This window comes from Manis pentadactyla, chromosome X, assembly GCF_030020395.1.
Source record: "Manis pentadactyla isolate mManPen7 chromosome X, mManPen7.hap1, whole genome shotgun sequence".
Taxonomy (NCBI): domain Eukaryota; kingdom Metazoa; phylum Chordata; class Mammalia; order Pholidota; family Manidae; genus Manis; species Manis pentadactyla.
The window spans coordinates 17,334,877-17,358,609 of record NC_080038.1 but is presented as its reverse complement, the minus strand read 5'-3'; positions in this window follow the sequence as shown (position 1 = coordinate 17,358,609).

Below are 23,733 nucleotides of genomic sequence, written 5' to 3'. Positions count from 1 at the left end.
TTCAAGCATTGGGTGTATGGTTGCACTAGCAGATCTTTAAGACCATCTCCAAACAAAATATTCTATGATTTTATGAAACCATATGTGTAGCCTATTATAAAATGCTTCTTGGTTCCCTATTCAAAATTAATTACAGTAAGTCTACAGATAATTATCCTAGCATGCTTCACATTGTCTCATGCCATGATATATAAGGGAAATGTTTAATTGAGTTTAATTAAGGGACCAGATCTTTTTTAACATTGTACCTAAAACTTAAAATCAGAAAAATAGTAGTGATAGGAATTGTCACTTACTAATGTCTTTCATAGACAGTAAGTGGTATAAAGAGTTAGAGAAAGATCAGCCAGGTGCGTGCTCATGGAGGAAAATGGTCAAGCTAGACAAGGACATCTACCTACCTAGTGTATTGTTTCAGAGACACTGAAGAAGGATTATGATAAGGAGACCATAGATGTATAAAGTCATACTGCCTGACTCCATCTGAATATTGAAACTGGATGCTGTGTTCTAATGAATGATGCTGGCAAGTTTAATCAGTGTGGTAGTATCAAATATCATTCTTGTTATACCTATAAATTTGTGCATACTTCATTTATACAGTTAATAAAAGTCTAATTATTGGCATGTTTGTTTTTTAAATATCATCTTAATAATAGGCCTTGTTGTTGCTAGGCTGAAGCACAGCCAAGTGAACTGTCCTCCCTGACATTGAGCGTCAAAGTCTGTACTTGCCACTCATTTTGCCAAGGTCTCAGGGGACAGACATTTTGCAAACTCCATGAAATCTTAATAACACCCTAAAGGAGAGACTGCAGATGAAAATGAACAGCCACTATGCCTTTAAACATGACTGTATCGCACAGCTACCATTCAAAGCAACTGAAAGCCTGAATAGAACATGAGTGGACGATTAAGGTCACCGCTGGCTGCTTTATAAGCAAGTTCATATGAGCAAGTTCTAACGGGCTCCTGAAATCCTTTTCCTATGACGTAATTTTTGAAAAAGGTGACACTCTCATTTGGTCCATGGCATGTTTTCTTCATTTTGTCTTTTAGCCACACGTCTGAGCTTTTAATTGGAGATTCCTCTTTTGAGTGGCTCTGGTTACCAGTGAAATGATTCCATATAGTAACTGCTCTAGCACTTGACTGAAGCCATTGCTGGTTTTCCAAGTATTTACTTGTTATTGGCTATATATCTCCTCTTAGAAAAAACATTTGTACTTAATATAGAAAACATGAAAAATGTAAGAAAATAATCGCCCGCAATCACATGAGCTAATAAAACTAATATTATTTTCTTCTAATTGCATTCGGCACCCTTTATATGCATATATACATATAAAAATAAAGCTTTACTTACTGCAAATGATTTTGCCTTACTTTTGCATTTTATGATGAATTATTTCATATACACAAACAATATAATACACACACAAGATTTAAAATGGAAATATAAATACTCATGAGCTATCATGCTTGAGAAAGGCAACATTTGAAGTTCTCCATGGGCCCCTGTAAGGCCCTTCTCACTCCCTAGTACTTGCTGCACCAGGTGCACAGTAAAGGATATCAGTGTCCAATACTGGCTGGAAAGTAATAGAGAAAAGACTCTTTTTGGTAATCATAAGAGTGAAAAAAGTAGAGGTATTATCACTCAGGGTCAACAAAGGAAATAAATACAGAAGAGAGCTTAATGAAGGGACTACCTGCAAATGTGTGAGCAGGTTTAAGGGAAACTAACAAGGCACAGTAAGATACCCCAAGACTAGCAGCAGTAGGGAGCCATACCACCACTTGGCCTAAAGATGCAGGGAAAGGGAATGGTTACTGGCACATAAGAGTGGGTAGCCTTCAAGGAAAGAATTTTGTCAATTTTGTCCAACAAGAAAGGAGCCAGAAAAATAAATACCATCATGTCACACTCCTCCTTGCTGATCTCTAGTAGATTCTTTCCACTGGCTGCACCCGAATGAAAGTCAGAGAGCAAGGCAATTCACTAATGTAGTCCCTAGAAGTCTCTCCCCAGGGCGTAAAGCAGGGTGGGGAATGTTGGAAAGTAGATCTAGAAGTTCTAGGAAAGTAAACATGTGGTGGCATAATTCAGTGGGTTTGTCTCAAGTCTCAATTTGTGTGTGATTTTTTTCAGTACTGACACATAGGTGGTCATGAAAGATATTAGGAGCAGTGCCTTTCAAACACTGCCTTGAAAAAAATTGATTTGAACTTGTGCAGGAGTAAAACCAGCTCCTAGTAGAATTGTTCATTTCTTTTCACTTGACATATTATTTGAGATTAAGCATATTATAATATGACCATTCTAGAATTAAAAGTCAAGCCAATGGTTCTGTTTGTTTTGTTTTGTTGCTTTGTTGATTTTCAACCCCAAAGGTAGCATCTTGAATTGTCCCATTATAATAGGTTGCAACCATGCAGTTTGGATTATATGCATACGGAAGTCTATTCATCTGTCACCTAGTGGCAGTGACAGAGGATGAGCTTTGTAACATATTTGTGGTTTTCTTTTCAATGTCTGTATCTGTTCATGCACCAAAAGTGGTCTGATTTTCCCAGATGCCAATGAAAGCCTTTAGTGGCTTTTCAAGATGGTTTTTTCTTGGATCTATTTCTTCTCCAGGTATGTCTCCTTGCTAGAAAATGGGTTTACAGAGTTCCATGGAAGAAAAGACAACCAAATGAAAAAACAAGTCATTTTAGTTTCTTTCTTAAGATTGGATTTCCCTTTACACCATTCATTAAAATGCTTACCAAATTTTCCTTTATTCTAGAATGAATGATTAGCACATAGCACACTCAACTAAATGTTTGTTTCCTTCTTTATATCCCTTATTAATGAAATCTTACATTTGATAACTCTCCATGGATGTCTGTACAAGGATGTTGCTTTGATGGATTTCCTTCCCACTGAATTGATTAGACTACAGGGCATTTTTCACAACTCAGATCGGGCTATTGTGGTCAGAGATCTGGGATAGCAGGGCTACTGAAAAGTGCATGTGCCATGTGCCCAGGACCAAAGCAGAGACCAAATCCAAGTAACAGAGACTAGTACTGCCGAAAAAAAAAGAGAGGATCAAAACATCATGTAGCCTTCAGAGATACTTCTACAGTGTTCAATTATGGAGAGACTCATCAGATGAGAGAAAGATTCAGTTGAGATACAAGTGTCTGAAAGCATAAATAAACCTAATGTAGAAAACAACCCTTGAAGGATGTGTAACCTTTGACGTCTCTTTTAATCATTGTCCCCTGCCTTTTTCTTATTTGGATCTTCTTTGCCTTAAAGGGGATCAAATGGTGCAAAATTGTCAGTATTTCTTTATGATGTTTCATTGTATGGCTTCCCACTTTTTTCTTAAGATCCCTTCAGGAGATTCTGTGTGTCGGGGGGTGGGGGGTGGAAGGGTAGGTTTTGGAGGGGGTAGGAGGGGTGCTCACAGAAACTATGGTAACAAGTGGTTGTCATGCAAGATTTTCTTTAAACAAAGGTTCCAAGGTTTACAAATATGTTTCAAAACTGTTGACCCATCCTAGTTTATTCCTGAAGTATAAGATAAGATTGGGTGTCAGCAAACTACAGCCTACAGGCAAAATCCAGCCTTCCACGTTTTTGTATGATCTGTGAGTGGGAAATAATTGTTACATTTTAACTGTTTGAAAACAATCAGATGAGTATTTCATAACATGTAAAAACTATTTGAAATATATATTTCAGTATTCATAAATAGCATTTTTCCCTTTTTTATTAAGGTATTATTGATATACACTCTTATAAAGGTTTCACATGAAAAAATAATGTGGTTACTACATTCAGCCATGTTATCATGTTCCCCCCCCATACCCCAATGCAGTCACTGCCCAACTGTCTAGTAAGATGCCAGAGTCACTATTTGCCTTCTCTGTCTACACTGTCTTCCCCATGATCCCCCCCACACCTTGTGTGCCAATCATAATACTCCTCAATCCCCTTCTTCCTCCCTCCCCACCCACACTCCCCCACCCATCTCCCTTGCAACCGCTAGTCCCTTCTTGGAGTCTGAATCTGCTGCTGTTTTGTTCCTTCAGTTTTGCTTCATTGTTATACTCCACAAATGAGGGAAATGATTTGATACTTGTCTTTCTCCGCCTGGCTTATTTCACTGAGCATAATACCCTCCAGCTCCATCCATGTTGTTGCAAATGGTAGGATTTGTTTTCTTCTTATGGCTGAATAATATTCCATTGTGTATATGTACCACATCTTCTTTATCCATTCATCTACTGATGGACACTTAGGTTGCTTCCATTTCTTGGCTATTGTAAATAGTGCTGCGATAAACATAAGGGTGCATATGTCTTTTTGAATCTGAGAAATTATGTTCTTTAGGTAAATTCCTAGGAGTGGAATTCCAGGATCAAATGGTATTTCTATTTTTACTTTTTTGAGCAACCTCTATATTGGTTTCCACAATGGTTGAACTAGCTTACATTCCCACCAGCAGTGTAGGAGGGTTCCCCTTTCTCCGCATCCTCGCCAGCATTTGCTGTTCTTAGTCTTTTCGGTACTGGCCATCCTAACTGGTGTGAGGTGATATCTCATTGTGGTTTTAATTTGCATTTCCCTGATAATTAGTGATGTGGAGCATCTTTTCATGTGCCTGTTGGCCATCTGAATTTCTTCTTTGGAGAATTGTCTGTTCATATCCTCCGCCCATTTTTTAACCAGATTATTTGCTTTTTGGATGTTGAGGCATGTGATTTCTTTATCTATTTTGGATGTTAACCCCTTGTCGGATATGTCGTTTACAAATATGTTCTACCATACTGTAGGATGCCTTTTTGTTCTGTTGATGGTGTCCTTTGCTGTACAGAAGCTTTTTAATTTGATGTAGTCCCATATGTTCATTTTTGGTTTTGTTTCCCTTGGTCGAGGAGATGCATTCAGAAAAAAGTTGCTCATGTTTATACTCAGGATAAATAGTGTTTTATTAGAACATAGCCACACATGTATTTCTTTCTATATTGTCTGTGGCTGCAAGTAGTTGCGACAGAGTTTCTATGGACTGCAGAGCCTAAAATATGTGCTCTCTGGCCCTTTATACAAAGTTTGCCACCCTTGAATTAGAGCTTCCCAATGGTGTGAAAAAAGGTAGGTACTGAGAAATTCCCTCATACACTTAGGTCTTCTAACTTCACATTTTTATGGTCTCAAAAATATGTATTTAGCCTTAACTCATGGAAAAGAAAAGTTTGGGTATAAATGAGATAAGACCTAAATGCTTTAGTATCTACTCTGAGCAACGCACTAGACTTGACACTTGAAACTACATTATCTTAAGTAATTTTCATAGCTACTCGAAGAGATAGGTATCTCCATTGCCATGTTACAGCTTAGGAGATGAGTTCAGAGAAGTTTTGTGTCTTGCATGATATCATTCGGTGGATAAGGGGATACAAACTCTACCCTTTTTATTTTCACTGTATGGATGCTGCTAAGAGCAATTATCCTCCATATTCTCATTATTGTTGTCATTTTCTTGGTTTTTGACCTATCTAAGTTTTTGAAGACAGAAGTTGTACAGTAGCTTAATTAAGCACAGTACTGAGTTCAACATAAGAATATCCAGTGATATAGGAGAGCTTGCCAGTATCATCTCCATTCTTTTCCTTGCAATTGTGATTCGGCCTCGTCAAGAAAGATGAAACCTATTTATTAAGCCAAAAGAAAGACATTTGCCCATTATTTCTCTTTGAAATCTGTCTTTAATCTTGCCACTCTTGGATCTACTGTTTAAACCTCCCTTATTTTTATTTATTGGCCTCAGCTTTTAGGGTGATATTGGTTCTAGACATAATTTTGAATTAGGTAAAATTTGTCTTCAACTTTCTTGACCTTATGTCCGCTCAGAATTTAATTTCCTCTTCCTCCTTACCAACTAGTGGTGTGCTGGTAAATATTCCAGAACTGGCTCCCAGGGGAAAAAAGAGTCCTGATTAGTAGCATTTGCAGATTTCCATTGTACAAATGCTCCCAAGTCATCCCATTTTAAGTTACCAATGCAATGGCTTGCAAAATTTCTAAAAATTTAACAACCAACTCCTTTGAACCAGTATGAGCCAGCTTCCGCATACAACATACCTTATCCCTGTTGGAGGATTTTATGTGGCTCATCCATTCTGCCTACCTCCTCAATCCACCTTCCCCATGTCTGGTCTAATTCTGCCCTCCAGGTAGTACTCCATGCTCTTCTTCAGCAATGTACCTGCCATATGGCCATTTTTTTCTTCCTGACTCTGTCAAGTAACTGACAAACCAAGCTGAGAAGTTGACACAAGATGAGATGTTAATGAATGACAGATTCAGTGGGACAACATATGCCTCAAAAGAACAGTTGTCAGAAACAGAAAAAGAATAATGGTTTAGAAATAACAATGGTGAATACAGATTAGGGCTAGGAGGTAGAAGGAACACCTGATGAAGAGAGTGAGGATATGAGACAGTCTACCATGAAAAAGGAGTTCCCAAAGGACACAGGAGAAAGGGTTAAGAGGAGGAAGAAATGCAGGAATATGGTCAAAGTAGAGCCTATACAGAGCAATATGGAAATAAGAGTTTAAAAGAATTTGGGTGACCCAGGGATTGAGCAACCTGGGCAGTGACCAAGGATATCAAAGATGTGAACATGGCAAGTTGAGCTGATTTCAAGACTTCCCAAAGAATCAGGTGCATCCATTCTCCAGTGTGTTAGAAATAGACTAGAAAGTATGGGTGATGCACCAGTCTACTCAGAATAAATTAGCAGTTAACTGGATTGATTTTGTTTCTGAGTGAATCTTAACTCTGGAATAAGCCTGCCACGGGATTTTTTTGTGGTTCCTAGGGATCTCAGTGAGTGAGAGAAAGCATCAGCCTCTGTGGAAGAATCCAGCTTTTGCATGTCAGGAGTCCACAGTCTGGATTTATTATACACTTCCTTGGAGTAGGCTGAGTGTCCCATAATTCTCAATTAGAGGTCTGGTCTCTGTACACACAGGCTGAATTGCTGGCTTCACTTTGTCCTTGAATTCATCCCTTCCTGACTCTTGAGAGATTTGTTGCAGCATTTACCTCTTCCCTTTCTAGCTTCTCCTTCTGACAGCTGCTTCTTTGACTTAAAAATTTTCCTTATTGGGGAAATAAAGAATCTTCAGTTGACTGTAATTTCTCAAGCTAGCAACAGCCTTGTGTGTTTCTTGTTCCTACCTTTCAAACATCCAGCACCACAAGAAAGTCTTTATGCTGTCTTTGTCCATTTCCTTCCACTCAGTTCCTTACTACTCTTCGAAACTCTGCTTTGCTTCCTTCAAAGAAACTTATCTCTCTGAATTAAAAAAAAAAGTCTCGGTATTGAAAATCCAGTAGCTTTACCTCTGTTAACTTTTACCAAGATATTCTGCTGAATTTGCCATTGACGACCATGCCCTTTTGCCCACTCTTTTCTCATGCTCATAAAAAATGTTCCATCATCATTTATTCCACTTTCTCCTCTAACTCCCTTAGATGAATATTTTCAGTTCTTGATGTACAACTTTCCTACAAAGATTCAACTTTAACCTCTGAGTCCATGTTTTTCCCCCTGAACCCCTAGCCGTGTTTTCTCTCTCAGATTATGTGTCTAAATAGTTATAGGAGGAAAAGGGAAGAAATAGACATGGTACAAGCTGGCTAGACTTCTTATTTTGTAGATTTGACTTTGGAACCACGTAAATATTCCACATAATAATAATGAATTGTTTAAAGGGCAATCCATAAACATCAAACAAAATGAAAGAAATGAATGTAACAGTGTTGGTGATAATGTTTTTACTATGATTCTGAAATTTCATGTATGTGTTGTGGGAGAAAGCAAATTAGTAATTATATTGATGTCACTGAGAACTCAGGTATCTGTCATGAGAAAAAGAAGCAGCACATGTAAGTCTGATGAGGTTAGATAAAAATGCTTCACTGCTAAATTTGAATTGAAGTTATCTGTGCATGTGCATGCATGATCTGTTTTATCTTAACAAAAAACATTTCCTGGCTCTGCAACAAGAAAAGGTCTAGGAATAATGAAAAACCAGTAACAAAGAGCACTTGAAGTACCCAGATTATGATCTCAAAATACCACTTCCTATTAAAGGAACCAGGGCTTCTTGGAGAAATGCCTGATCCCTGGTTTGGGATAGGGATTGTAAATGATGAGCAAGGAATGTGTTTTCAAGGCAGAAAGCATGCTCCAAAGGAGATCAAGAATTTTTTCTTATTATCATTATGGACTCATGTATTAAACATACTTGATGTATTTAAATCCCTTGCGAATTTTCCTGTTTTGGGGGATGAGTGGGAGACTCTTCAAGTTGGCTCTTCTTGATTTGACCTAACAGTGCTAAAAAATCTAAAACATAATTTTATAAGCTATTAAATAAAGGGGAAAAATCAAGCATTTATCCTGCCTTTGCTATGTGAACTGTATTTTGGGGTGATCGAATCAATGATAAAGTAAAGTTTCTTTTTATAGAATTCTGACTAATAAAGGAAAGAGTGGTAAAATTAAAATCTCAATTTGAAAAACCCAATTACTAGATTTAAAAGAGACACAAGCAGACATTATGGGCTGCCTCAGAGAAATTCACTGTAATACTCTTGACAATAACAAAACAAGACAAAACAAAACAAATCTGAGTCTGATGAAGCCTCTTGTTCTAACTACTAATTTACAGTAAATTCAGTGTTAAACAATGTTAGCAGTGTTACAAAGTCATGTTATACCATACTACAGGAATGCAGTCAGCAAAACTATGGAAAACAATACAGGACAAATAATTCAATTTCTTTCTTAAAAATAAAGTTCAAGGGAAAGAAAGAGATGGAAAGGGAACCTATAGATTAAAAGAGACATATCAGTAATTGCAATATGTGGACATTATTTGTATACTGATTGGAATAAACAAACTTTTTTAAAAAATTGAGATAATTGGGGAAATGTAATCACTAAATACTTGATAATAAGGAATTATTATAGTGAGGTTTTGTTTTGGTGGGTTAAATACCATTGAAACTATTTTTAAAAAGTATTTATCTTTTAGAAATACATACTGAAATGCATTTGGTTTAAATGATAGGATATTTTAGATTTGTTTCAGTATAATCTAGGAAAATGGAAGTAGTTTGGGTTTTAGATGAAATAAGATTAGTAATGGAGTGATAATTTTTGCATCTGGTAGTGGGAACATGGGGCTTATCATTCACTTCTTTCAATTTTTGTATTAGAGATTTTTCATAATATAAAATTTAAAAGCAACTAAAATAATTATAAAAGAAATTTGTATCACTAATTACTTAATCAAGGAATCTAAATGATAACCAGTTAGAATATAGTGTAAGAACAGATTCTGTTTATGATAGGTTAAAATAAAAAAAATTAAGCACAAATATCAAAAAGGCAAAAGCCATATAAAGATAGACTATAAAATATTCCTGAAAGATATAATAGATCTGAACATGTAGGAGTCTATACCATATTCATAGAAAGTAGAACACAATGTAATATAGATACCAGCGTTTCTTAAGTTGATCTATTTTCTCTAAGTTGGTCTATGAATTTGATGAAATCCAGATAAAAGTACAACTTTTTTCTGTAGTTATGTAAGTTAGTTATAAAGGTTATTTAGAAAAAATACCTGGGAAAACCCTACAAATAAAAAAAGGAGCAATGGATAGTGAAAGGTAGATCAATACCAGATTTTAAAACACACTGTAATGCCTCAATAATTAAAGTGATATGGACTTAGCACATTAGCAGATAGACTAATAAAACAAACAAGAAATCTTGGAACAGACTTAAATATATATGGAAATTTAGATTTTTAGAATAGTGATAACTTTTCACACCAGTGAGAAGCTCATCTTTTTAATATGTATTACTGGGGCAACTGAAAAAATAAAAAAATATAACATTGGCTCAATTCTCACACCATTTCAGATGGATCAGAGATCTAATGTAACAAATGAAACTATTCAAGTAGTGTAAGAAGACATAGATGAATACCTTATTAACTGTATTCTTGTATCCCTTTGTTTAATTTCTTGGAGTAGAGAGAATTTCTCATGATAAGTGCTTTGATGTGCCACCCAGATTATCTTCAGGAAAAAGAGCTTATGCGCCTAGCAGCACGAGTTCTCTGATCCACAGATGCTAGTCCCAAGGGTTATTTATTGGCTGAATGTTTGTGTCCCCTCTTTAATCATATGCTGAAACCCTAACCTCCAATATAATGCTATCAGGAGGAGGGGCTTCTGAGAAATAATTAGGTTTAGATGAGGTCATGAGAGTAGAGCCCCCATGATGGTATTCATGGCTGTATAAGAAGTAGAAGATAGTCAAGAGCTTTCTCTCTGCATGCACACAGAGATGTCATGTGAGTACATAGAGCGATGGGACCATCTGGAAGCCAGGAAGAGGCTTCTCACCAAGGACCAAGTCTGCTGGGACCTTGATCATAGACGTCTCAGCTTCCAGAACTGTTAGAAATAAGTGTCTGTTATTTAAGCCACCCTGTCTATGGTATTTTGTTATAGGAGCCCAAGCTGACTAAGACAGATTCCTTAATAAAGTCCTGCACTAGAGTTTCCATCTCAGAGTCAGCTTCCTGTGGAACCTAACCTGTGACATTCCCAATGGTTAAAAATACAGAATCAATAAAATATAAGACTGGTAAGTTTGTTTATATGTACACACACACACACACACACACACACACACACACACACGGAACCAATTTTATGTAAAAGTGTTAGCAAAAGTAAAATACTGCAAGCAAAGTACAAACCAGGAAAATTATGTGCAAATGATGTCACAAATTTTATCTGTAACATTTAGAGAGTTTCAAATTGAGTGGAAAAATATCAGCAGTCTGAATTTTTTTAAAAAGAGCAAACGATGTGAACAATAGTTCACATAAAAATAAATACAAATGACCCTTACCTTGTAAGACAATACCAGTTTTAATCATAATAACATATGTAATTAAAAATTCACCAAAATACTGTTTCTCATTCTCTGCTTGGCAAAATCCAGCATAGTCTGTTTGCTAGGCTGTGTGGGAACAGGGCATCTCATACATTGTTGCTGAAAATGATACTACTTCTGTGGAAGAGAAGTTGGCAATGCCAAGGATTATTTATTCTTTTAGCTTTCGACCCAGCATTTCCACCCAGATAGGAACCTGTCCCAAAGATACACTGGCAAAAAATATGGACTAATGTATGCCTAATGTTGATTGCAGCAGCGACTGTAATAGAAAAAGATTAGATTTGATTATCTATTTTTAAAGAAACAATAGAAGAATAACCGAAAACTTTTTAAGAATGGCTGTTTATGGGGGAATGGACGGAAGATGGCAGAGGAGAATTAGAAACTAGATCTCTCTGAATGTACCTTGCTCTGTAATTTTGACCTTGGAACCACATAAATGGCTTTCATAATTATAAAAGTTAAGTCAGGAAGAAAATTTCAATATCAAAAAAGAAAAAACAAATGAGCTCAGATGTCTATTAAGTTGACGGCATAACCATGATGAGAATTATTTCAAGAGACTTAAAAAGACAGTTTCTGACTCTCTAGGTGGAAAAAATAATTATACATAAATCTTAAATGCATTCTGAAGTCTTAGTAGTAGTAATAATTTTTCGTTGTTATTTTGAAACTAATATATGGATATAAAAATAGTAGTGGGATAAAACAAATAATTACACTAATGTCATTTACGGAACAAGATTTTAAACAAGAAAATTCAGAAAATGAAAGAAGTTAAAAGTAACTAGTCTGGCAATCATAAATTTAATTTTTAAAATACCAGTATGAATAAATAAAAGACTTAAGGGGATGTGTCAAAAGAACACATGCTAAGGTGGGGACATTTGAGAATTAAAAAAAAAAATAAGTCACTAATGTAATTGTTTGTAACATATCATCAAACATAAATATTCCACGACTTTTTAGTGGTACTAAAAATTAATGAACTTCATTGGTTACCTTTGAAAGTTTGCTGCATCAACTCAATGTTCCTAGAAATGGTTAACAGTAACAATATTTTGCACTGCTTTTTGTGTAAACAATATATTTCGAGATAACAGAATAACTGATAAGATTTCTTTATTGAAGAATTCTAGCTAATAAAGACTTTTTTAAAAGTGATAAAATGAAAGTCACCACTTTGCAACCCTTTTTAGAATAGTGGATGCAGGTCAAAATTGATAGATGCTAAAACTACCCAAGAAACCATGGGAAATTCTACAATCGATGAATCAGCCTTGTGGAACCTCAAAACACTTACCAGAATTAACATCACAAAAATTGCTCCCCAGGAGATGCAGTTAGGGGTGCAGCACTCCTATGAATATTCTCCCCCACACAAAAAAAAATTTAGCTTGAATTTAATCAGCCCAAGGAACCACCTACCAGTTGGCAGGAAAAAGGGATAGATTAATATGTTAAATGACAACAAATTGATCCAATTGACAAAATATAGACTGTGAGAAATTCTACAAGACAAACATCACTGGTCTTAAGCAATTAAATGACATGTGGAAAACAAGGATGAAAGGAGCCCTTACAGATGAAAAGAAACCTAAATGAAATATGGGCCATGTAATGTGTAGACGTCATGGAATCTCCATTTGAACAAATCCCTTGGTAAACATTTTTGTGACAGTTGTGGAAATTTGAGGATAAACTGGGTTTTAGGTGGCATCATGAGATTAGTACTGGTAATTTTATTGGGCGTGATAATGATTTTATAGTTATCTTTAGAGAAGTTTTATAGAAAAAACACAGTACCAAAAATGTTCACTGAAATATACAGTGATAGTAATAATAAGAGGAGAGGAATAGAAGAGGAAGAGGAAAAGGAGTAGTAGCAGCAGAGCAGCATGTGGTTAGAATTGATCAAACAAAATTGGCAATGTTACTATGATTCATATCTGTGCAGCTGGGGGGTGGGTGCGTGGGGGCTAATTACACTCTGCTCTCTACTGTTGTGCATTTTTGGAAATTTCTACAGTAAAATGTTTTAAGAGTGAGTGAGCTAAATGAATGCTTGGCTTTCAGAAGCTCATGAGGAACGGAGCAGGGGGCTCTAGGATTCTGACTTCTGAAGGGTTTTCTCAAAGGACATCTTCCAGGGTGCTACTTCCTATTGGGCTCTCTTCTGGAAGGTTCCCCACTGCCAGGGGAGCCATGTCCAGCCACAGCACAATGCTGAGGACTCACACCACTAGCCAGCCCATAGCTGGGTCTCCTTATCCTTATTTAAGATTATCCTCAGTTGTACTTTGCTATTTTAATATATTAAACTGTGTAGCTCTCCCTTTTCTAGTAATATCCCTTATCTTAACACCTTATTACTTGAAACAAAACCTTTAATTTCTTATTTCTATACCTTTAAAAACATTTGTGCTTTTCACAGATGTGTTTGTAGCTGTATCTGTTTCTAGAATATTATCTTAAATTTCAGATTTTGAAATACCCTTTAAAAGTCACCATTTTTTTAAAGATAGACTTTTTATTTAGAATGATTTTACAACTTACAGAAAAGTTGCAGAGGTAGTACAGTGAGTTCTCATATATGAGACTCACCCAGTTTCCCTCATCATTAACTTATTAAAAGTCACCATTTTATCTTTGAAGTTGTATAGCTCTTATTTTGATCTTTCAATTTTCCCTTTTAATTTCACCTTTCCTTCTTATTTTTATTTTAATGTCCCCTTAATCTTACATCTCCCAGTTTTTTCTTTGATGTCTGCCTATATTTTTTTGCCTTGTTTTCATTTTCCTTTATGATTGTTTAATAATGCCCAACCAAAGTGGGGCCGCAGGAGAGTGGAGTGGAAGAGCACCAGGCTACAAAAAGAAATCCTAGAAGTTTCTTCCCTGCAGGTATGCCTAGAGCAGTTCTCAGCACCCAGTAATAACAATAATAGGCCCCTCATTATTTGCAAAACTGACTCTCCCAAGTCACTTTTTTTAAGCAACTCAGTAGAGAAACCATTAAGTCTTACAAAACAAAAATTAATTCTCTGTGAAGATGGAATGCTTTTGCTTCTGGAATCCTTCTGATGTTACTTGGCAACCGGTTCTTACATGAAGAACTGTGTGTTTGAAAATCTACAGTTTCCAGCATAAATCCACAGGCCATGAAACAAACGATACTATAAACTAGGGCAGTAGGAAACAGGCAGTTATACCCATGTGAGGATTCATCCTGGGGCTCCCCTAGAATGACTGTGATGACTAATCAGGGGATGTTGAATATCCCAAAAGATCATCAAGCTGGATTTAAGGATCTGTATAATTCTCATGTTTCCAGTTTATCATGTTGAATTAAAATAGATAGAATAATTTATTACTTATATTATCACTGATTGTAGCTGATTACATACTATAAATATGTAGTAAGAAATCTATTTAATTATAAATGTTTTTAACTGTCATATGAAACCAAACCAAACTTTTCTCAAATTTGCCTTTTTCACTTTGGTGTATCTTGGTTCCTTGCCATTAAACTTGTGTCTGTTAATTTTATATGATTGGTGACATTTTCCTATAAGTGACCTACAGAATTTACATGTGTATCCTGTTGCTTTTGGATGGTGTGTTCTGTAGATGTCTGTTAGGTCCATTTGTTCTAAACGTTATTCAGTGTCTCTGTCTCCTTACTTATTTTCTGTCTGGTTGATCTGTCCTTTGGAGTGAGCGGTGTGTTGAAGTGCCCCAGAATGAATGCATTGCATTCTATTTCCCCCTTTAATTGAGTTAGTATTTGTTTCACATATGTAGGAGATCCTGTGTTGGGTGCATAGATATTTTTAATAGTTATATCCTCTTGTTGGACTGACCCCTTTATCATAATGTAATGTCCTTCTTTGTCTTTTGTTTCTTTCTTTGTTTTGAAGTCTATTTTGTCTAATACAAGTACTGCAACTCCTGCTTTTTCCTCCCTATTAGTTGCATGAAATATCTTTTTCCATCCCTTCACTTTTAGTCTGTGTATGTCTTTGGGTTTGAAGTGAGTCTCTTGTAGGCAGCATATAGATGGATCTTGTTTTTTTTATCCATTCAGTGACTCTATGTCTTTTGATTGGTGCATTCAGACCATTTACATTCAGGGTGATTATTGATAGGTATGTACTTAGTGCCATTGCAGGCTTTAGATTTGTGGTTACCAAAGGTTCAAGGGTAATTCCCTTACTATCTAACAGTCTAATTTAACTCAGTATGCTATTACAAACACAACCTAAAGGTTCTTTTTATTTCCTTCTTTTTCTTCCTCCTCCATTCTTTATATATCAGGTATCATATTCTGTACTCTTTGTCTATCCCTTGATTGACTTTGGGGGTAGTTGATTTGATTTGCATCCTCTTAGTAATTAATTGTTCTACTTTGCTGTGGTTTTATTTCCCCTGGTGACAACTATTTAGCCTTAGGAATACTTCCATCTATAGCAGTCCCTCCAAAATGTACTGTAGAGGTGGTTTGTGGGAGGTGAATTCTCTCAGCCTTTGCTTATCTGAAAATTGCTTAATCCCTCCTTCAAATTTAAATGACAACCTTTCTGGGTAGAGGATTCTTGGTTTGAGGCCCTTCTTTTTCATTGTATTAAATATATCATGTCACTCCCTTCTGGCCTGTAAGGTTTCTGTTGAGAAATCTGATGATAGCCTTATGGGTTTTCCTTTGTATGTGATCTTTTTTTCTCTCTCTGGCTGCTTTTAAAAGTCTGTCTTTATCCTTGATCTTTGCCATTTTAATTATTATATGTATTGGTGTTGTCTTCCCTGGATCCCTTGTGTTGGGAGATCTGTGCACCTCCATAGTTTGAGAGACTATCTCCTTCCCCAGATTGGGGAAGTTTTCAGCAATTACCTCCTCAATGACACATTCTATCCCTTTTTCTTTCTCATCTTCTTCTGGTACCCTATAATGTAAATATTGTTCCGTTTGGATTGGTCACACAGTCCTCTCAATATTCTTTCATTCTTAGAGATTCTTTTTTCTCTCTGTGCCTCAGCTTCTTTGTATTCCTCTTCTCTAATTTCTATGCCATTTACCATCTCTTGTACTACATCCAGTCTGCTTTTAAATCCCTCCATTGTATGTTGCATTTCAGATATGAAATTTCTTAATGATTGAATCTCTGTCCTAAATTCATTCCTGAGTTCTTGAATGTTTTTTCTATACCTCCATGAGAATGTTTATGATTTTTATTTTGAATTCTCTTTCAGGAAGATCAGTGAGTTCAATTTCATCTGGCCCTTTTTCTGGGGTTTGTGAGATTTTGGTCAGAACCAGGTTCCTTTGACATTTCCTATTTCTATGTGGTGCCTTTAGTGCCAAGAAATGCTAGTCTCTGGAGCTGCTCAGCCCCTGAGGTGTGAAATTGGGGGTCACAGGGGAGTGGTGCTGGTGCCTAGGGGGAGGAAAGAGCTGTTTCCTGTTTCCCGGCTGCAGTGCCTGTCTCCAGTGTCAGAGCCAGGGGGCCAAGCACACAGGTGTAAGCCTCTGTGCTTTGCATCTTTAGCTGTCATAGGTGGGGCCTCCCTCTGGCTGGCATGAGGCTAGCACAGTGACTGCCAATTTGCAAGCCTGTGCCAGCAGGCCAGGAGGAAGGCGCAGCAGGCTGCATATCACAGTGGGGGGCCTTGGAGCTGAGTAGCCAGCCAGGGGGATGGAGCGCCTAAAGCTCCTCAAAGTTCTCAACCTGCTGGGCAGAGCGCTCCCAGACAACCTTGTCCACCTATCCCTTCTCCCATGCAGCAAGCTCCATGCAAACCTCGCTTCTTCAACAGCCCTCTCACTGCTATGAAGCCTCTCAGACTGCCCACCTTTCCTTTGTCCCAGAGTGGCCGGATGTGGATCCCTGTCCTCTGCAAACAGCTGGAATCTCAGTCTCTCAAGTATTCCGCCTGTCTTAGCTTTCCAACTCCACTAATCTTCAGAGCACCATGCAATGTAGGTTTGTCCTCCAAAGCAGGTCTCCAGGGCTGGGTGTTCAGCAGTCCTAGACTTCCACCTCCTCCCTGCTCCATTTCTCTTCCTCCTGCTGGGGTATGGAAAGGGCTTGGGTCCCGCCAGATCAAGGCTTTAGTACATTACCCTGTTTCCTGAGGTCTGCTCTGTTCTCCAGGTGTATGCACCCTGGTGCAGCCTTCTTTCCTGTTTCTTTTAGGATTAGTTGTATTAACTATATTTTCGTACTCTGTGTAGTTTTGGGAGAACTTCTCTGTCTCACATCTCACGTCACCATCTTGAATCCCCAAGTTTTATTCTTAACTTTTCACAGGTATTCAAAAAATCTGATGCCCTGAAGAAAAAACTCATGTCATGACATTTTATTTATGATTATAATTTGTTTTTTAAAATACTTTTTGTTAATAAAATGGTTTTTAGGCATTTCAAGAATTATTATAGGAAAACAAGCTAACTTTAAAAACTGAGATGCTTCCCTGATATTATGGCAAAGAAGAATTCAAGGGTATTATTTAGAATAGAAGTTTTATCCGAAATATACTTTGAAATGTTCAAAACATCTCAATTAATTTGCTTTTTTGTTTTAAAGTCTGATTATTCTCATGGAAAAGAATCTCAAAACCACTGGTTTTCATTCTAGATATTCCCTTTTAGTCATGCTGATACTCTAAAACACTGGCATCCTCAGAGGATAAACACTACTCTAAATATCTATATCCCTGTTTTTCACCTTAAATTAAGCACATATGCTCTATTTTGCTCTCTTTCTTTTTCTATTTTAGGAAAGAATCAATCATAAAAAAAAGTCATTCAAGCCTTAAAGTGGTTAACACCCTATGAAACAAAAAAATCCACTAATAGGAATTAATCATGATAAGAAAATTGGACAAATGTGTAAATATATGCATATAATTCTACTAATTATAATATATGCTATTATAGCCATACTTACATATTACCATAGCACTATTTATAAAACAGAGGAAACAACCTAAATGTCCAATAAGAGGGGATTATTAAATAATCCAATACAGTGGAATATAATGAAGTCTCTTTATATTTATATTTTTATTTTATATTATTATCTCCTTAATCTTACATCTCCCAGTTATTTTCTTAGATGTTTGCCTATATGTTTTTGCTTTGTTTTCATTTTACTTTATGATTGTTTAATAATGCCCAACAAAAGTGGGGCCACAGGAGAGTGGAGTGGAAGAGCACCATGCTACAAAAAGAAATCCTAGAAGTTTCTTCCCTGCAGGTATGCCTAGAGCAGTTCTCAGCACCCAGTAATAATAGAGATCCCTCGTTATTTGCAATATATGTACTTATATTTAGCGGTAAGATAAGTTAATCAGTGCGTATAATGTTTCAGTTTTGCAAGATGAATAAGTTCTTGAGATCTATATGATACAGTGCCTATAGTTAATACTCTATTGTACACTTAAAAATCTGTTAAGAGGGTAGATCTCATGTTGTGTCCTTACCACAGTAAGTTTTTTTAAAAAGATCACAGTGATATCTAATGTTAAAAAGCAGGTTACAAATAATATCTGTAGAGTAACAATATGCTTTTGTCTATGTGCATGTGTATATGTGCGTGTGCATAGTATATATATACATATATCTAAATTTTTGAAGGCTATGCAGCAAAATGTTAAAAGCTACTGTAAACTCCATAAGGACAGAAAAAACTATATTTTGTTTACCACTGAATCTGAAGTGCCTAAAACACTTCTTGGAACATAGAACCTATTCAATAGATATTTGTAGAATTAATGAATAAATGAATGACTATAAATGTGGATTTGTAGGGTTTTTTGCTTCTCATTTTCTAATTATGTCATAATGTTAAGTATGTCCTCAGTAAAACTGTGTGCTATTTGTTCTTTATGTCATATTTAATTTTAAGAAAAGTCTTAGTGTTACTATTAATTTTTTCAAGAGTCCCAGAAGTAGTAAGTAAACAAAAATAAGTAAATTACAAGCAAAGTTACAACTTTTCAAAAAAGTGCATTTCATAAAAATTTTCTAAATACTTTCTGAAAGATATTACATTCATGTTATGCTGTTGATATTGTTGATATTTAAATTTTTGGAGTGAATGTATCAGGAAATCACTGTGACTTGACTTTTTCTTTTAAAAAGGAAAAAAATCTTCAAGGCAAAAGTGTGTGTACTCTTGCTATTGTTAAGTAATTTAAATCAATACTTCTTACTTAACAACTCAACTTTCCCAAGAGCCTTGATTTTATGTGGCATCTCAGAGATATAGCATGCACCATTACTCTTTAAACATCTACTTCAGTTGTGCTTTTAATTTTCCAGACTTTACATAGAGACACAGATTTGTTGACAGAGCAAATTAACTACAAATCCTGTCCTTTCTGCTTTGTCACTCTAACTGCTTGGTACATTAGGTTCAGGTGTACAACAGGGTAATGTCGTTGCTAAAATTCTTTAATCCCGAGCTGTAACATGGATGAAATGCAAAATTTTTCAATGCACAATAACGAGGTTTGTCTCCTGTGTTTCTGAAGTAATGTCCTTGTTAACAGTGCTCTGTCGTAAAGATGTGACACATTGTAAACCCTTCTGCCTATAAATGTCATTTAGACTTGTTCAGTGAAGGGAAAGATGCCAGATATGGGGTCCTCAAGTTTGCTTGTACTTTTCCAATAGCCAAAAATATCATTGAACTTGTAATGTTAAATATAAAGTGAAATTTAAGTATTAACCAAGTATCTTAAATCCTCTCCAAACCTACGTATTTTAGTAACTGAAGGGCCAAAAACACTTAATTTTCTGGGGGCATGGTTAAAGAATGCAATTCTGTAGTAAGGTTTCAGCATGTTTGGGAGTAAGCGAGTTTTAAGACACGAGCTATTTAATTTAATGCTCTGGTACGAATTAGGAAAGCAGACTCTCAGCAAACTCTGAATTTAGAATTTACCAGGGAAGTAAATATGTAAATTACTGGGTTCATTCGTGGGACGAAACTTCAGAAAATGATGCAGGATCTACCGTGAAAGAGAAATTAACGGAGGAAAATTATGTGTGATCAATGAAGCATGAACATAGAATGAAGCCATGCACTGATCAGGTACTCCATAGAGAGACTTATGAATGTATAAAAATTCAGAGGAAACTCATGAAGGTTTAGGGATAGAGTTTTCCTCGCAGCAATATCATCTTTTTAAAGTTAGGTTTATCAAGGTATTTTTTTTTATTGAGGTATAATTTGCGCATAGTAAAACTCATCCTTTTTAAGTATACATTTCAATGAGTGTTGACAAACATATCCAGTTGTGTAACCACCACCACATTCTGGATATGGAATATTTTCATCACTCCATGTTCTCTTATCTTCTTTTGTACTGTTCCATCCTCCCACACGCAGCCCCGGGCAACCACTGATCTGATTTCTTTCCTTATGTCTTTACCAAAATGTCATATCAGTGGGATCATAGTTATAAAGCCTTTTGCATTTTCACTTAGTAGAATGTTTTTGAGATCCATTCATGTTACTGTGTGTATCAGTAGTTCATTCCTTTTAATTGCTGAATATTATTCCATTACATGAATGAATGTATCCATTCACTGACTGATAGACATTTGAGTTGTTTCCAGTATTTTGTGGTTATGTATGAATAAAGCTTCTATAAACATTTACACACAAATCTTTGTGTAGACACATGTTCTCATTTTTCTGGGTAAAAACCTAGGAGTTGTAGAGTGGAGGTATGTTTAACTTTATAAGAAACTCCCAGCTGTTTTCTAAAGTAATTATATCATTTTGCATTCCGGTCAGCAAATGAGATGAGAATTCTTGTTGCTCCACACCTAGACAATCCTAGTTAGTCCACATCCTTGTTAGCACTTGGCATTGTCAGGATTTTTTGTTGTTGTTGTTTTGTTTTGTTTTAATTTTAGCCATTCTAATAATGCTGCAGTGGTATCTCATTGTGGTTGAGCTTTGTATTTCTCTAATGATTAATAATGTTGAGCATCTTTGTATGTGCTTATTTGTAATCCATATCTCTTCTTCAATAAAATGTTTATTTGAATTCTTGGACTTTTTAAATCAAGTTATTTGTTTTCTTAATATTGAGTTGTAAGAGTTATTTATATATTCTGGATATAGACCCTTTATCAGATAGGTATTTGCAAGTATTTTCTCCCAGTCTGTGCCTTATCTGTTCAGACAGTTTTTAAAAGAACATTTTAAAAAGAACAGATGTTCTAAACTTTATGAATTTTTTATTTTATGCTTTGTGATTTTTATATTCTACATAACAAGTCTTTGATTAACCCAAGGGCACCAGAACATTTTCTGTTTTCATGTAGAAGTTTCATATTTTTAAGTGTTACATTTAGGTCTATGATCCATTTCAAGTTACTTTTTGTAAATTGTGTGGGAAAAGAGTTGAGATTCCTTTCTCTCTCCTTCTTTCTTCCTTTCTTTCTTTCATTTTTTCATCTTAAAGATCATTCCAATCATCCCAACGTGATTTGACCCTTGTTGAAAATACTATCACATATCCACTGAATTACCTTTGCATCTTTATCAAAAATCAATTTGCCGTATATGTGTAGGTCTGTTTCTGAACTCTCCATTGATCTCTATGTCTACCCTTACAACAGTACTACAAGTCTTAATTACTGTAACTTTATAGTAAATCTTGAAATCAGGTGGTATAAATCCTCCAAATTTGTTCCTCTTTTACAAAGTTGTTCACACTCTTCTGATGCTTTGGTTTTTCCACACATCATTTTTAAATTTTAAAATTCAAATAAATAATGTATAGGCATTAGAAATTCACAGGTAATTAACACCAGTACAAACAATGGTGAATGTTTTTGTGTATATAAAGTAAAATACTTTCAAATCTAGTAAACCCATTAAAAGGTTACAGGAGAGAGAATTTAGGGAAATGTAAATGAACAAATATATATACAAAAAATGAAGGTAACAGAACCTCAGGGAAAACAACTATCATTGGATTCCAGATTAACTGAAATAGATTTGCTGGTAAATTAATCTCTAACTTGTGTTATATTTTGTTGAATATTTCTAAGAAATAGGTTCTTGTGCTTTTTGGGGAAAAGGAGTTTCCAGACCCATAGTTAATGACAATATTGGATGTACTTACGTCCCTATCTTCTCTCCTTGCTTGCATTTTTAATGAAAATAAATGTATATATTCCAAAACATGTGTGAAGTTTTAAAATTATTAGACATTTGTAACTGCTCATGATGTGCAAGTAATGGAATGCTCATTTGATGCTTGCCTTATAAAAGAATTATCACTTTGTGCTATGATTTAGGTCAGTGACCAGCAAACCAGGGCCCACAGCCTAATCTAGCCTGTGCCCATTTTTGTAGTTAAAGTTTTATTGGGATAGAGCCATGCCAATTTGTTTATGTATTATCTTTGGCGGCTTTCATGCCACAAGGGCAGAGCTGAGTAATTGCAGCTGAGACTACATGACCCACAAAGCCTAAAATATTACTATCCGGCCCTTTACTGAAATGAATTTTTAGAGAAGGTTCACGGTTAAGTAAGGGCAAGAAGATAGAGAATTATTCTGAGAAGACATGAGGGTGTCTGGGTATTTTTTACCAAAGATAGACCTAAAGGACGGAAAAGTCTGTGGGGTCAAGCTCTAGAGAGCTTTGAGCCCAAGATTAAGGGACATGGTCCTAATTAATATAAAGGTGATGAGCCCACACTGGGAGTTTCTGAGGGCAAAGCAACCTATTCAAATGTGTGGGTATAAAAGCAACAAATTCTGAAATACGGACAGGGAAGTAAAAATATGCTACTCTCATTGTCTTGATGAGTCATGGTGCCAGTAGGAATCTTAAAGATATTTTTGAGATGAAATTGACAGAATTTCATGGTCTTGTGAGGGTAAGAAAAGAAGTGATATTAATTTTGATATTTGAGACTGGCAGTCCCATTAACTGGGACATCCATAGCCACACATAGTTACTTCTTTTTGTGTGTGGTAAGAGCATTTAAATCTACTTTTTTAGCAAATTGCAAATACACAATATAGTATTGTTAACTATAGTTATCATTCCATACATTCGATCCCCAGAACTTATTTATCTTGTTGCTAAAACCTTGTACTCTTTAACCAACATCTCCCCATCCCCCCACCTGAGCCCCTGGCAACCACCAATCTATTCTGTCTCAATGAGTTTGATTTTTTTAATTCCACATATAAATGGGATTATACAGTGCTTGTCTTTTTCTGTCTGATTTATTAATATAATCCTACCAAAAAATATAATGCCCTCAAGTTTCATCCATGTTATTGCAAATGGCAGGATTTCCTTTTTATGGCTGAATAATATTCCATTATCTATATAGGCCACATTTTATTTTTTTTAAAAGTTTTTTAAATTAAGGTACATACAATAAAATACACAAATTTTAGAATACAGCTCTATGACTTTTGTCGTGTGTGTATATTCATGTAACCATCACCCAGGTTAGTTTTTATCCATTTATCTATCAACATACAACTTGATTATTGGGAATAATGCTTTTGATTATACAGAGGATAGGAAGGTAATTGGAAAAAACTATTTATAGTCCAAAAGCACCTTAAGTAATGATTATATGTCCTATTTTCTTCTAAGGTGAGACATCATCCTTTCTCTCCCATGTA